Source organism: Lepus europaeus, chromosome X (genome assembly GCF_033115175.1).
Source record: "Lepus europaeus isolate LE1 chromosome X, mLepTim1.pri, whole genome shotgun sequence".
In the NCBI taxonomy this organism is placed as follows: Eukaryota; Metazoa; Chordata; class Mammalia; order Lagomorpha; family Leporidae; genus Lepus; species Lepus europaeus.
In genome coordinates, this window is record NC_084850.1 from 122,038,182 (window position 1) to 122,051,811 (window position 13,630).

Consider the following 13,630-nt stretch of genomic DNA (forward strand, 5'->3'; position numbering starts at 1 on the left):
CAAACGCCTAATAAAAATCCTCTTGCTTTTGCATCTACCGGTCTGGAGTTTGGGTCTTTGGGCAACCACCCAAGCGCATTGGATTCCCAAACTTGGGGTCCATCAAATTCAAATAAGCATTGATTCTAGGCTGAACTTTGCAGTTGCCAGTGAAGATGGAGATAGGCAAGTAGCTTCATTCAGAAACTTGAAATGTAAAACGGTAACTGATGAGATGTGGAGGATGAAATGAAGACAGAAATCAAAAACTTGCTAGAGTTCTGCCTTGAGCAGCTAATTAGATGGTGATGCCATTCACTAAGAGGGAAACATAGGAGTGAGAAGCAGTTTAGGAGAAGAAATATAATGATCTGCCTTCTGAACATGATGAGTTTCATGGGTCAGTAGGACAAGGAGACAAAGCTGTCTGAAAGGAAGTAAATAAACCTGTCTAGAAGAGAAGAGAGATGTAAACTAGAGACATATCAAGATGTGGTCAGCCTAATGATAGAAACTTACCCAGCAGTGAGGAAAATAGACCAGGAGAGTGTGAAAATATAATCAAAACACAGCAGAGAGCTTAGAGGAGCTCCAGCATTGGAGGTCAAGTTGTAAGTGAGCTCTAGAAGTGTTCTTTCTCCCCCGGCACTATCTAGTCTTTTATGCTTATTTTATTTCCTTCATAGTATGTATTATTATTTGGAAGGATATAATTTGTTAGCTTCCAAGATATGACTCTACTACTAGAATGTAAATTCCATGACAACAAGAATTTGCTCAATCATTTTTGTTTCTTCATTGTAGATTCTGGGCCTGGGAAAAATCAGGTATCCATTAAACCTTAATGGTTTCAATAAATGTGGTTTTTCGATATATGAGGGGGAAAGGAGGAAGAGAGGAAGGAATAATAGAAGAAAGGAAAGAAGAAAGGAAAAAAGAAGGAAGATTTGAAAACATTAAAACAAATGGAAAAATTGTGACACCATGGAAGCCAACAGAAGGCATTCGAGAAAGATAGGGCCAATAGCATCCAAAAGCTGCCTGTGTACATTTCTTTATATAGTGAAAGGCATAGAATAGACCCTCTGTAAATATTATGAGTGGCATGAATATAAAAAGTACATATTTATTTAACAGCAATTATTTTAAAATATATATTTCCTAAGTGATTTTCTTCAGTATCTGAAATACATAGAAATACTTTCTCTGGTTTAATAACTGACATACACACATAAATATAAATTATTAGTAATAAAACATCCTGGTCATGTCATTGGGGTACCCATTTATTGATTTTTGTATTTCTATTTTTTGTTACTAATTGTGTTCCAATATTTTTTGAGTTTCTGTATCATGTAATCTTCATACATGTGTAATTCTTGACTCCTTTTCAGTCATAAAATAGGCTTATGGCCCCAGTCAGATCAATTAAGATCTCATTTCTGAGACTCTGAATCTCTACAAACAAAAGTGATGCAAAGATAACACCAACAAAATTTGGAGCTGCTTCATTGAAGTAAGGGTGTCTTTGATAGGACTATGAATTACTTCCTGCTACCTTATTTCTAGAGTATTTCTTGTTTCTGCATCTTTCTTGCTGGCTTTTTGGTACTTTGTCTAATTTAATAACATTCCTCATGCCCTTTCAAATTTTTGCTTATGCTAGCCAGACACTCAAAGCTGTTACTGAAGAAAATAAGCTGAACCATCATAGTTGTGAAAAATGGTAGGAAGAGTTTTCTCCAGTTTAACAAGTGGTAGTATAGCTGGATAATACAAAAAAATCAGAGATAAATTCAAATAAGACAGGCCCACTAGTAGAGAATATTGAGCAAGTATGTTTAAAGCTACATCTCTTACTATTAAAAATAACATTAGATGAATGAATAATCATGGCTCCTCTCTTAGTATTTCCTCTAAAGTCTCTATTCGATGTCTCCAATGAGACAGCATAGAGTTTAGGCAGTATACAAGATAATTTGAATATTGCATGACAACTCCTAAGTTCTTACTAGAAATATTTTCAGAAGTATGATATGTTTTTATCAGTAAATATGGAACAAATGAGTTACAGATTCCAGCCAAATTCTGTCAGTAAATAGAATTCTACAAAATGTCACTTGAAAATATAGTTATTTGTGTGAAATCTTGATACAAACATGTCCTTTGAGAAGATATAAGTTTTACTTAAATGTTATTGAATTAGTTAACATGAGATCCATATAACCATGGAATCCATTGACTCAGGGTGTTGTACACACATACGTACACACAACACACACAATTACATAGAGCAGCTCAGTATGGCATATTGTATAAATAGTATGCTTAAGCTAAGAGTGCAGAAACAAGACTTTTTATACAAAATAGTGAAAGGTAATCCAAAGAATTCAGTACCAGGATGCTTGGGTTTCTGCCCAGGTCTTTCACTAAAATTGAAGTATCTTGAGAATGGGACTTGTCCTTTAACTTTTTCTGAACCTCTTCATTTGTTAAATGTGAGGGTAGAGAAGAGGGTAGTAATTAGAGCATCTAAAAAATCTCTTTTTATTTCTATTATTCTGTATCATTTTCCAAAAAAAAAATCTTTTGTTAAAACTAATTCATAATTGGGAACATCACTTGGTGCCAAGAAAGGGACTTTCAGGGAAAGCTTTAGTTGTCATTACTTTATGGAAAAGAAGGAAGTATATTAAAATGTGTCATATAGTACCTTAAAAGTTTCAATTTAATCATGTTCAGAACACTCCGCTATAAGTGTGACAAACATTACTGTACTCCACATTACAAGTGTAGGCTTTGGATTATTTTACCCAATATTCTGTTTTGTTTTAATATTGTTTTTCTAGTATCATTTTGGGAGCTTATCTAAAGTGATAATTCAGTTTTAGATGTTTTTATTCAAATACAATATTATATGCATGGATAAATGTAAAATATTATGGCATAGTACTTCTTATCTCCTACTACCCAGTTGTGAGTAATGAAAATGTCTGGATAAAAGAATCCATTGAATGTTATAGATAACGAATGCTTAAAATATATTTTGGAGTGATTAAAGTCACTCATTTCAAGCTTTTTTGTCCAATATAGTTATTAATTTGGGTCACCATAACAGAGGCAATGACATGGAATTATTTCCAAAGAATCTAATTTCTCTGAATTCTATGTACTGGGAGAAATTAAATGGAACATTTAAATAAGGACATTTACATACACCTGAACTATCTTCACAATATGGCATTAATAGGTTCCTAATACTTTAAAGAGTAGGGACCTGAGAGAGTTATTGCCATGTTGGGAAAAATAATAGTTACAGTTATCAAACATTAAGTTGCTTATAAGAAAGTCTGACTTCATATAATATAGCTTCATGTTTTAAAAGAAACAAACATAGAATTCATTGACTTTTCTTCTTAATAATTAAACAGTAATCTTTTAGAGTTACTCTTCTGGAATTTACCACAGCAATAGTAGAACAAAAACTACCTTGTGTATGTATAAGTTTTAAAAATAGAATTTTAAACAGCAAACAGTACAGCCCTAAAACATTTTACTAGCTGGGCTTCAGCAAATCCATAATAAAAGCTAAATCAGATTAATTAATATAGTTATAAACTACTTGAACTCAGAATTAAATTTAGCAAATAATTAGCCTGAAACATGCACAAAATATATTTTAAAGAATGTCTGACTATGATCAATCACCAGGTGTCTATTTGCCTGTAAGGACGAAGCACATTCTAACATTTAACTGCCTGTCAGTCAACATTATTTATTGAATACCTGCTGTGTATGGAATAGCTAACCTTAAAACAAATCAATCATACAAAAGTCAAGATTTTAATACTAAATACAAGCAAATGAAAGCAAATTACATCAATTTTTGGCCTACAACTTAATAAAAGGTTGCTCCATCCTTTTTCACTTTTACTCTATAAATACTCTTGGAATGTGTGATTCACCTATACTATGAAGCTAATATTCTTTAATTTAAAAATTGAAATGCATTTTAAGTGTACTGTCAGCAGCTGTCAAGTACCTAGGCTTATTCCACTGTCTCAACACAGCCTTGTAAGTGGAAGAATTTTCCTGAATAGCTGAATAAGTTCTTAATTAAAGGTTTAACAGTGCCCTAAGTAAACATTTATCCTTAAATTAGAAGTGATGTGATAACTTCTCTGTATCACATCTTATTACCAAGATTCTGAGTGACCAATATAGAGAAATCCTTATTTAAGGGTTGTGTTTTTGTTTGCTTCGATGTGGACATAGTATTTTTCTCTGAGGTTTCTAGTAGGGTCTATTAAGAAAAGAGAAAAGTGGAACTATTTTAGTTTTAGCTAGGGTAGGAGAAAGGGTGGAGGAAAGAAAGGAAGAAGACAAGAAGAAATAAAAGGACAGGTAAAAGGAGAAAGGGATGTATGCTTCAAATGTTCAAAGTGCCTCAGAATAGACTTAATATTAAAATCATAGTTTCATATAAGGAAATAATTTTCAAGTAAAGTTTCATCTTATTAACCTTTAAATGAGAAGTATGTGACTTTCAGACGATTTTAACATTCTTATCTACCAAAATTAAATACATCCAGATGACAGAAAAAACATACACTGACAAAAAACACACATTGCCAAAGATCTAGAAGATCAATATGATAATAAATTTATCACATTATGTTTCTGCTTTGTGGCTTCTAGGATTATGGCTTAAAAAGAAAAAAAAAATGGTTAGGTGGATATGTTAGCCATTCTCATAGTTAAAAGTATTTGAGATAATAATCACTTAGAAAGGAGTCATTTTGAAACTTTTCTAAACTTATGCAGAAACTTGTTTTCATGTCATAGATTAGTGATGTTGTCATTTATTGGTCTGTAACTGTTGTTTTTACAGAATTTTTCTCTAAGCTCCTAGAATAGTCATGTTGCATTTTTCACTACATATAAGTTGTAAATAAAGCCAGGCATAAATTGATAAGTTAAAATTTCAATTTAAGAGAATAATACCTTTTATTCTTCTGGATTATTCCAAGAAAGATTGAATCTACACTGATGCAAAAAATCAAAATGAATTATATCCATTTTATTGGGCTCTTTAAATGCTAATTAAGAATTAGTGAGAATATTGTTCAAAACTTCTTTGAATATTCTGAGCTCTTTTTTTTTTATTTGACAGGTAGAGTTATAGACAGTGAGAAAGAGAGAGACAGAGAGAAAGGTATTCCTTCCATTGGTTCACCCCCCAAATGGCTGCTATGGCTGGCACTACACTGATCCAAAGCCAGGAGCCAGGTGCTTCTTCCTGGTCTCTCATGCGGGGGCAGGAGCCCAAGTACTTGGGCCATCCTCCACTGCCCTCCCGGGCCACACCAGAGAGCTGGACTGGAAGAGGAGCAGCTGGGACTAGAACCTGGTGCCCATATGGGATGCCGGCGCTGCAGGTAGAGGATTAACCAAGTGAGCCACGGTACTGGCCCCTTGAGCTCTTTATTTAGTTGGATACACATTTAGAATTACCATGTTTTCTTAATTATTTAATACTGTTAGAGCTTTGAAACACCATCCTTTAATTCTAATAATATTCTATATTTGGAAGTCTACTTTGGTATAAAAGTAACCACTCTGTTTTATGGCTAATATTTTTTTTCTTTTCTTTTCTTTTTTTTGACAGGCAGAGTGGACAGTGAGATACAAAGATCTTCCTTTTCCTTTAGTTCACCCCCCAGTGGCCTCGGCAGCCGGTGCACTGCACTGATCCGAAGCCAGGAGCCAGGTGCCTCTCCTGGTCTCCCATGCTGGTGCAGGGCCCAAGGACTTGGGCCATCCTCCACTGCACTCCTGGGCCACAGCAGAGAGCTGGCCTGGAAGAGGGGCAACCGGGACAGAATCCAGCACCCTGACTGGGGTTAGAACCCGGTGTGCCTACACCGCAGGCGGAGGATTAGCCTGTTGAGCCACGGCGCTGGCCTATGGCTAATATTTGTAAGTATAGCCTCTCCCATTCTTTTAATCTATGTATTAATGTTCAGCTCTTGAATTCTACAGATAGTTATGTCTGTCTCTGTATGCAGTGTAACAACCTAATTTTATAGGAATACTTAGAAGTACTATGGTTTGAACAAGATTTGTCTCTCCAACTTACGCAGACATGTAAACACCAAAGACCTAAGTTAGTGGTGCTGTAAAGGGTGGAGACTTGATCCACTTATGATGTCTGAAGCTGACAGCCTTTACACCCAGGAAAAGCAGATGCTTCAGTCCAAGTTTGATGGGCAGAAAAAACCAAGGTATCTACTGAAGTAGTCAACCAGAAGTTCTCATTTACTCAGCCTTTTTCGTAGGGATCAGGTCTTGAAATGATTGGATAAGGTCCACTTACATCAGAGAGGGTAGTCTGTTTTATTCAGTTATACCTATTCTAATGTTAATCTCATTCACACACACACTCACAAGAGACATGCAGGATAATGTTTCTACAAATGTCAGTACTTTGTGGCATCTTGGCTATTTCCAAATGTAGAAAATTATGAATGAAACTTCTATAAACATTCAAGCATCAAAGTGTTTTCAAACTTTCTTAGGAATGACTGTACAATTTTGCATTCTCACCAGCAATGAATGAGTTTCTGTTGCTCCACATCCTTATCAATGTGTTTTAAATTTTATCCATTATAAAATTAGTGTTTTAATCTATCCATTATGAAAGTGTGTAGTAGTATCTCATGTTGTTTTAATTTATAATTTCTCAATACATATTATGATCACATCTTTTCATATGTTTATTTGCCATCTGTGTATCACCTTTGGTAAGGTATCTGTTCAGATCATTGGCTGATTTTATTTATTTATTTATTTATTTATTTATTTATTTTCAGGGCTGAGCTCAGTTGCCTGGCCGAACGCAGGGCAGAATGCAGGCCGTGGCTTGAGAGAGGCCCATGGTCAGGCCAGCAGGCCTGGCCGTGTTGGGCTTGGTCTGCCTCTCGCCCACCCCAGGGCACGCAAGAGGCAGCCCGGTGCTCCATACGGGCCCCAAGTCCTACCTAGAGGCTGAGGCCAGCCTCTGGAGGCCTCAGGAACACCCATTTGCTGATTTTTAATTGTCTTTTTTTCTTATTGTTGAGATTTAAGAGTTAGAGTATTTTGAATATTCTTTATTATATTTGTGCTTTGAAAATATTTCTCACTCTATAGCTTGTCTTTCAGCCTTTTAACCATGTCAATTGCATTTAATTTTAAGAAAGTCCAACTTATGCATTGTTTTCTTTATGGACTGTGCTTTTGGCATTTGATGTCAGAGTTTTTCTTATGTTATCTTCTAGTTATTTATAGTTTTTGTTCTTTATTTACATTTACATTGGGATTTACATTAAGTCTAAGGTAGTTTTATGAAAGGGGTAAGAACTGTGTTTATATTTGTTAGTTTTTTAATAAATATCTAATTTTTCTAGCACCATTTATTTGAATAACTTTCCTTTATCCACTGAATTGCTTTGTTCCTTTGTCAAAGACTGGTGAACTAAATTTGTGTGTCTATCTCTAGACTATTCTATGACATTGATCTAGTTGTCTATAGTTTTAGCAACACCATGCTGTCTCAATTACTATAGATTGACGATAAACCTTGTAGTTTGGCAGTGTCAGACACCCAACTTTATTACTCTCCAACACCATGGCAGCTATTCTTTGTCCTTTACCTATACATGATTTTAGAATCCATTTGTTGACAGTCACAAAATAATTTACCAGATTTTAATTTGAATTGAGTTGAGCCTCCAGACACTTGAGAAGAATTGACATCTTAACAATATTGAGTCTTATGCATGAATGTGGAATATCTCTCTACTGATTTGCACCTTCTCTGTTTTCCCTCATCAGAGTTTTGTAATTTCCTTCTAAAGTTATTGTATTAGTCTGCTCTCTATTTTTATAACAAAACACTTAAGCCTAGGTAATTTGGAAAGAAAAGAGATGTATTTATTTCACAGTTCTATAGGTTAAAGAGCGTAGTGCTAGCTTCCGCGAGGCCCTCGCGAGGCCCCCATGGTGGATGGCATCACAGTGGTAGGAGTGCATGTAGTTATGTGAAGCCAGAGAATGATACTTAGGGCAGGCTCACTCTTTCATAACAAGCCACTCTCATGGAAACTAACCAGGGTCCCACAAGAACCCCTTGTCACTTCTAAGGGTAGCACCCCCCATGACCTAACCACTTCCCACTAAACTGCACCTCTTGAAGACCTCATCACCTATCTACATCCCCATATTTGGAATTAAGCTTCCAATGCATACATCCTTAAAGAATATAAACTATATCCAAACTACAGCCAACCTTACACATATTTGTTTTATCTATAACTAAGTATAGATGGTCCCTGACTTAATGGATGTTCAACTTATGATTCTTCAATACATAATGGGTTTATCAAGACATAATCCCATTGTAAGTCAAGATGCATCAGTTTTTCAGTTTTGAGTGCTAATATAAATTGTACCTTTTTATTTTAATTTCAAATTCCAGTTGTTTCCTGCTGATATATAAGAAAGCAATTTACTTTTGTATATTAACCTTGTATCCTGAAACCTTACTAAAACTGATTATTAGTTTCAGGAAGTTGATTATTTACATTTTGTCCATAAACAGACATCTAGGAAAAAAAGACAGCTTCATTTCTTTTGTTTCCAAATAGAATATCTTTGATTTGGCTTTCCCACCTTTTGCATTAACTAGAATTACGTGCATGATATTGAATAGTAGTGATGAGAACAGACCTTCTTGTGTTGTTCTTCACCTACTTTGTTCCAAACTCAGTTTATACCTTAAAGAATTTTTAAAAAAATAGTAAATTAAAGCCAAAGGTAGCCAAATTAAGGAAATAATAAAGATTAAAGCAGTGATCAACAAGAGTATAATAACGAAAAAGGAAAAAGTATTGTATTTTTTATGCAAGTAAGTCAACAAAACCATGTTATTTGTTTTTAGCATGTTAATAAACTTAATAACTAAAAACAAATCAGATTTTCTACCTTAAGGTCAGAAGGTGAGAATTCCAATATGTACTTTCCTGGGATAAATTACACAGTTGGCAAGACTGATGTTTTCCTGGAGGATTTAGGCAGCAATCTATTTCTTGCCTTTGCCAGCTTCTAGTGGCTACTTGCATTTCTTAGCAGCTCACGGCCCTCTTGGATCTTCAAAGTCAACAATTTTATCGCTCTAGCCTCTGATTCCAACATCCTCTGACTCCCCTGCTACCCTTTATACTTACAAGGACCATCATGATTACTCTGAACCCACTTGGAAAATCTAGAATGTTCTTTATATAGCTGATTATCAACCTTAATTGCATCTGCAAATCTAATTCTCCTTTGCTCTGTAACCTAACATATTCACTGGTCCCATAAATTAGGATATGGATATCTTTGAGGAAACAGGGGAGGATTATCCTTCCTATCACAGTAACATTGGTGAATTGGAAAGTCTCAAAAGCTAAACTTTCTTTACTTTTTTCCCCAGGTGCACTTGAGCATGTTGTATTTGAATTCCAAAGATAGTATGAATATGCAGACTTAATTAAAAGAAAAGTCTTAAAAAGCTTGAAGGACTCTATAAGAATTTGTTTGTATTTTGTAAGTATTAGTAAACAAAACCAGATATATTTAGATACCTGATATATGATAAAAGTGTCCAGGTGACTAAGCAGACCTAGGGAGATTAAACACATAATTGAAGAGAAACAAGTGAAAGGAATAATTCTCTTCCAAATGAACTTCTTCCAATAGTAGACCTGTAAAACCAAATAGAACTATAATAATTCTCTGAATTAATGTAGATATGGACACTATTGAGCTAATGACCCCACTAACACCATGATATATTATATAAACTATCATGTCATTAATCTAACTTTGTTCCCCAAAAGGCAAAAGTAGAAGAGAAATAGACTTTTTCTTAACCTTTAAAATCTTCTTAAATGCAATTATGCATTTCCCACGACAATGAGAACTTTCATTTTTAAGTCTGTACTTTCCTGCCCATGTCCAGACATAACATTTTCTTATTCCATGCTCTACTCATCTGTGCTTTTTCACCTTGTTAAAGAGTTCTAAATCTTTCTGGGAATTGAAATCCCTAACCCTAGTCATTTGTAATTCATTTTTGCATACTGCCTTCTCGGTAATCTTGCAGATCTTAGTATAGGTAGTCAGTCATTAATACCAATGCCCCTAAGAAGCTAAGTGGCCAATTTACCCCAATTTTATAGAAAAGGGTAGAAGAGAATCTAAATGATTTGATTGAGTTAAGTTGCTATAGTCACAGAAACAGATCCTTATTTCTTTGCCATTTCTATCATAAAATATGCAACTCACAAGAAACTCCTTTTTTTCACATAAAACTAATATAAATATAAATAGAATATTTGACATGGAAAGAAAGGAAAATATGTCATTCTCTTCTTTCATGCTATCTTGCTATCTTGATGAAAGAAATTGGGAGGCAACATGCCTAGTAAGTTACGAGTATAGATTCTAGAAGAAACATAGTACCAGGATTTGATTTATGACCCTTATTTAACAGCAGCATGATTAGTTGAGATAATTCCAGAGACTGAGATTCAATAAATGTGAAGTGGGATTAAGAAAATGACATATGCATTATGGAGTTGCTATGAGAAATAAATAAAATGAGAAATAATTAGCATGTAGTATAGTCTTTATTATAATCTCATAACCCAATTTCTTGCGTTTTGAATTCAACATCAATGAATGATTACTGAGTGTCTAAAATACACCATCCATTCAGATATGTGATTCATAAGCATTTTTAATAAACAACTTTGGTACATTATCTTTGAGCTAAAAAGGGCCAGCAGAAATAGGTTTTTGTGGGCTGGCATTGTAGTATAGTGGGTTAAGCCACTGCCTGCAATGCCAGTATTTCACATGAGTGCCAGTTCCAGTCCCAGCTTCTACTTCTATTCCAGTTCCCTGCCAATGTGCTTGGGAAATTAGCAGCAGATGACCCAAGTACTTGGGCCCCTGATACCCATGTAGAAAACTGGGATGGAGTTCCAGGCTCCTGGATTTGGCTTGAGCCAGAGTGTTGCAGTCATCTAGGGAATGAACCAGCAAATGGAAGATCTCTCTCACTCACTCACTCTTGCTTTCCCTCTCTATCCATAGCTTTGCTTTTCAAATAGATAAAATACATCTTTTTTAAAAAGAAATAGATTTTTTTCATTGAATAAAAAATCACGATGAACCAACCTGACATCTCCAACTGGCCTCAGATAATCTGTCAACCAAAATCTTGTAGAGTTGCAATAGCCCCTTGGATGTTCAATTATTAAATACAAGTAGAGCTTTCATCAAGGCTCATGTTTATCTGACTTTGTAAACTGGTGGACGCCCACTTTTTAAAATAGATATGACTTTACCTTTTACCTTACCCTAATATCTGGCTCATGGCAGGGCAAGTCTCTCCTAAGAATTGCTATATGACAAGTTTCTACAAACAAAAATCTATCATTATTTCAGAAGTGACTAGCTAATCTCTCCCTCATGTACTTTTTCCTATAAACATATCAAGCGACATGATAGATGGGGGTTCTTTCTGCTAAACCATTTTTCATGCTACATCCAGCTATGCCAGATCAAGAATGATGAGAGAACAAGAATTTGTGTACAATGCAGCTTTTCTACCTTTAGGTTTTCCTAATACAGTGCTTTTTATTTTTAGCAACATATTAAATAAATATAAGTATGTGCACTTTATGTGATATGCATCTTATGTTTTGTTTCGACCCTCCAGTAAACACTAAAGCTATCTGTAGGATAATGAAATTAATGAAGTAGTGAAGATAGAATCAGGAACTCATTCCAGGATACTCACATGGGTGGCTGGTGCCCAGGTACTTGAGGCATTATTGCTGCCTCCCAGGCTGTGCATTACCATAAAGTGTTGAATTGGATGCAGAGCTGGGACTTGAACCCAGACACTCTGATATGAGATACAGGCATCACAGCAGTTTCTTAACCACTGTTGAAAACATCTGGCCCTCCATTCTAATATATTTGTCTTTAATGTTACAGGTGCTGTTTTGTCCAGCTACTCTGACAGTGTTTTCCCAAGAATCAAGAGTAGTTGAGCATCCATTGTATTGCTGGCACCTGTAAACTACTTTATCACAGGCTAAGTTGATGATTATATAATATTGGATTCCTATTCATTACCCATAACAGATAATTGCATTTGGAAAGTCTTAAACGTTGCTTATCCTAACATATGGTTTTTGAACACTGACTTGTACCAGACTTTCCTCTAGATACTGTGGAAATCTAAGTGATCAAAAAAAAAAAAAAAAAGCAAAAATGTGTTCTTTCAGACAAGTTACATCCCAGAAAATAAGAGATAAAGTAAACACAATAAAAGTAGATTATATATATATATATATATATATATATAAAAGTAGATGCCCCCTGCCTTTACCTGGCCAGCTCTCCTCCCAGGCCAGCCAAGTAATGTAAGTCAACAGAGTGCCTTCCCCTAGGAGGTTCACACCTCCCTTAGGATATACCCCATGTGAAGAGATAGATAGGTCTGGGCCTCTTAACTTACAAGGCCTAAAGCCCACCAGATTATTATCAAGCCCCTTCTATCAGGTTCTATTTGCCTCTCAATCAGAAAACTTAATTGTAGCTTAGACAGCACCTTTCTTAGCTCCTCTAATAATGACTCTGCCTTTGTTCTAGGCCCTGTCTAGCATACTTGGGCCTCATTCCTCTGTAATCATAACCTCTACTCTACCACCAATGGCTCTACTCCCAACATGTGTGTACTGATGGTCCTCTTCCCCACTTAATGCTGTATAACTGTTCAAACCTGGTAAATGCCACTCTTAGGATCATTGGTTACTATCCTCACTCTGTCTTTTATGACCTTGTCTAAATATGATCAGAGTCGGCAAACTTGGAAGGCTTCCATAGCCTTGGCAACTCATGACAAGAGCCTAGGGTGGTTACTGGCACCATAAACTAGAGTGTCAATTTGTTGGGTCAACAACAAGAGCCACTGTGCACTTGCTCCTCATGTGGGATCTCTGTCCTTAATGTGCTGTACATTTTGATTTAATGCTATAACTAGTACTCAAACAGTATGTTTCACTTTGTGTTTCTATGTGGGTGCAAACTGTTGAAATCTTTATACTAAATTGATCTTCTGTATATAAAGAGAATTGAAAATGAATCTTGATGTGAATGGAAGGGGAGAGGGAGCGGGAGAGGGGAGGGTTGTGGGTGGGAGGGAAGTTATGGGAGGGGGAAGTCATTGTAATCCATAAGCTGTACACTGGAAATTTATATTCATTAAATAAAAGTTAAAAAATAAAAAAAAATTAAAAAAAAGTAGATTATATCATATTGTAGAGGGTGGTAATTACTAAGAACAACTAAAAAGGGTACGAGGAGTGTAAGGGGAAAGGGAAGTGGCAGTGTTGTGGCCTAGTGGGTTAAGCTGCTGCCTGCAAGGCTGGCTTTCCATACAGATCCCAGTTCGAGTCCTGGCTGCACCACTTTCAATCCAGCTCCCTGCTGGTGGGAAGGGAGCAGAAAATGGCCCAAATGCTGGGGCTCTTATACTCATGTGGAAGACCTG

General features: G+C 35.7%; 1 pseudogene; it reads left to right on the plus strand.

Moving 5' to 3' along the window:
- Window positions 1-6,186: 6,186 nt before the first annotated feature.
- Window positions 6,187-13,630, plus strand: part of LOC133752857 (G2/mitotic-specific cyclin-B2-like) — a 58,275-nt pseudogene continuing 50,831 nt past the window's right edge.